This window comes from Piliocolobus tephrosceles, chromosome 12 (genome assembly GCF_002776525.5).
Source record: "Piliocolobus tephrosceles isolate RC106 chromosome 12, ASM277652v3, whole genome shotgun sequence".
Lineage (NCBI taxonomy): Eukaryota > Metazoa > Chordata > Mammalia > Primates > Cercopithecidae > Piliocolobus > Piliocolobus tephrosceles.
In genome coordinates this window covers 10,704,679-10,708,150 of record NC_045445.1, presented here as the reverse complement: position 1 = coordinate 10,708,150, position 3,472 = coordinate 10,704,679, and the positions used below count along the sequence as shown (strand labels likewise).

General features: G+C 34.2%; 1 pseudogene; it reads left to right on the top strand.

Annotated features, from left to right (window-relative positions):
* The first annotated feature begins 2,622 nt into the window (after positions 1-2,622).
* Positions 2,623-3,426, top strand: LOC111536359 (annotated as a pseudogene).
* The last annotated feature ends 46 nt before the right edge of the window (positions 3,427-3,472 follow it).

Below are 3,472 nucleotides of genomic sequence, written 5' to 3'. Positions count from 1 at the left end.
AGCTATCAATTTTGTGAGTTTCTGTGAATTGTGCTATACAGAAATCTCAATAAATTCTAAAATTCAGATTTAAGAAAGGCCACACAGTCATTCTCCATCCAGCTTGGCAAACCGAATCCAGCAGCACATCAAAAAGCTTATCCACCATGATCAAGTGGGCTTCATCCCTGGGATGCAAGACTGGTTCAATATATGCAAATCAATAAACGTAATCCAGCATATAAACAGAACCAAAGACAAAAACCACATGATTATCTCAATAGATGCAGAAAAGGCCTTTGAAAAAATTCAACAGCCCTTCATGCTAAAAACTCTCAATAAACTAGGTATTGATGGGACGTATCTCAAAATAATAAGAGCTATTTATGACAAACCCACAGCTAATATCATACTGAATGGGCAAAAACTGGAAGCATTCCCTTTGAAAACTGGCACAAGACAGGGATGCCCTCTCTCATCACTCCTATTCAACATAGTGTTGGAAGTTCTGGCTAGGGTAATCAGGCAAGAGAAAGAAATCAAGGGTATTCAGTTAGGAAAAGAAGAAGTCAAATTGTCCCTGTTTGCAGATGACATGGTTGTATATTTAGAAAACCCCATCCATCTCAGCCCAAAATCTCCTTAAGCTGATAAACAACTTCAGCAAAGTCTCAGGATACAAAATTAATGTGCAAAAATCACAAGCATTCTTATACACCAGTAACAGACAAACAGAAATCATGAATGAACTTCCATTCACAATTGCTTCAAAGAGAATAAAATACTTAGGAATCCAACTTACAAGGGATGTAAAGGACCTCTTCAAGGAGAATTACAAACCACTACTCAGTGAAACTACTCATCTGACAAAGGGCAAATATCCAGAACTACAAACCACTGCTCAGTGAAATAAAAGAGGACACAAACAAACAGAAGAACATACCATGCTCATGGATAGGAAGAATCAATATCGTGAAAATGGCCATACTGCCCAAGGCAATTTATAGATTCAATGCCATCCCCATTAAGCTACCAATGACTTTCTTCACAGAATTGGACAAAACTGCTTTGAAGTTCATATGGAATCAAAAAAGACCCTGCATTGCCAGGACAATACTAAGCCAAAAGAACAAAGCTGGAGGCATCACGCTACCTGACTTCAAACTATACTACAAGGCTACAGTAACCAAAACAGCATGGTACTGGTACTAAAATTAGGTGTCAGATCTTCGTCATGGGGTTCATGTGGTGTTTGCTAAAATGTAACTGGCCAAGCCATAAATAGTCACAGTGTTCAGTCAAATATGATTAGCTTCATTTGACTTCACTACAAAATAAAGCAAAAAAAGGAGCTATAATATTTAAACATTAAAGGTAATAATTGTAAAATGGCAATAAGAAAATATTAAAGTATGAATTTAAAAAGATAAAACATAAAATCGATAAATTAAAAATATAAAACCATAGAATTAATTTTTAATATTAATATGTAACTATATGTTAAAATTTCAATTAAAAAAACAATTTCTAGGAAACCTGATAAGTGGAGAAAAGAGATAAAACACATACATACAAATTTTTAACTGTTAAAATATCCACCGATAATGTAAAATCATGATAACTAGCTATATAAAACTTTATACCAATAAAGTTAAAAGTCTTGAAATTGATGATGCTTCTAGAAAAAATGTAACTCATGCAAATATTTTCAAGAAATAGAAAAATTAAGTTATTATTAATTGATTTAAACTAAAGTAAGAGAAAAAGGGCCACATTAAAAAATGGTACCCCCTCCAGAGGTTTTATAGCAGGTGATTTATTTGAAGGTATTACAGAGTAACTAATTATCACCCCTGTATGGTGTTATAGGACTCAAAAGGCTATGAGCTCTTTTTGAACTCAACTCATTTTGTAAACATAATATCTCCTTGAAACAAAATGCAAAATATTATTCATTGTTTTAATCTTATTTATACACACAGAAATACTTGCACTTAACAAAATACTACTAATTCAAACACAGAGCTATAATTAAAGAACAATTCATTATGAGCTAGTAGTGTTTTTTTCAGTTCTTGAAACTTCTACTTATGTAGTTCATCACATCAAGAGAAAAGGAAGCAAAACCATATGATGATCTTGGTAGATTTCAATGAGGCATATGGGAACAGAATTAGTACCTATCCCTCCTATAATATAGTTAATGAAAAGCATAAATATTCTTAGATTCATATGATGAATCATATCTATCTAAAATTTACTTATGAAGTAAATACAACTTAAAGATGGAATATAAAATGTTCTTATTAAATTCTAGAGAAACAAGAATATAGTTACTATCATCTCTAAAATTTAACTTTGTAAGTTATATTTATTATAGAAAAAAATAAAAATTCTCAAAAAAGACAACAATGTACTCAAATAATATGGTGTTCAACCTGGAAAATTTAAGAAAAATGACTTGACTTTAGTTTCAAACTACAAGATGGTTCATTAACATGGTGAGATTAAAAATTGTTTTAAAATCCCGTGCACATGTATTTCCTATATAGCTGTTTAATACATAATTAATTAATATTACATTTTAAGTAGAAATAAAAGTCTAAAGTACTGGATGAGACCAGAGGCCAAACTCAGGTTCTGATGGCCGGGCTACCCTGCAGGATCATCAAGAAAACCCAGCGTTTGCTGGCAGAGCCAGTTCCTGGCATCAAAGCAGAACCAGATGAGAGCAGCGCCCTTTATTTTCATGTGGTCATTGCTGGCCTTCAGGATTCCCCCTTTGAGGGAGGTACTTTTAAACTTGAACTATTACTTGCAGAAGAATACTCAATGGCAGCCCCTGAAGTACGTTTCATGACCAAAATTTATCATCCTAATGTAGACAAGTTGGGAAGAATATGTTTGGATATTTTGAAGGATAAGTGGTCTCCAGCGCTGCAGATCTGCACAGTTCTGCTATCCAGGCCTTGTTAAGTGCTCCCAATCCAGATGATCCATTAGCAAGTGATGTAGCGGAGCAGTGGAAGACCAACGAAGCCCAAGCCATAGAAGCAGCTAGAGCATGGACTAGGCTATATGCCATGAATAATATTTAAATTGATCCAATCATTAAGTATGCATCACTTGTCCTGTTCTGCCAAGACTTCTTCCTTTTTGTTTGCACTTAATGGACACAGTCTTAGAAACATTACAGAATAAAAAAGCCCAGACATCTTCAGTTATTTGGTGATTAAATGCACATTAGCAAATCTATGTCTTGTCCTGATTCACTGTCATAAAGCATGAGCAGAGGCTAGACGTATGATCTGGATTGTTGTGAAACATTTAAAAGCAGTGGTCCCTCCCTGCTTTTATTCACTTTCCCCATCCTGGTTTAAGCATAAAGCACTGTGAATGAAGGTAGTTGTCAGGTTAGCTGCAGGGGTGTGGGTGTTTTTTCTTATTTTCTTTCTTTCTTTCTTTCTTTCTTTCTTTCTTTCTTTCTTTCTTT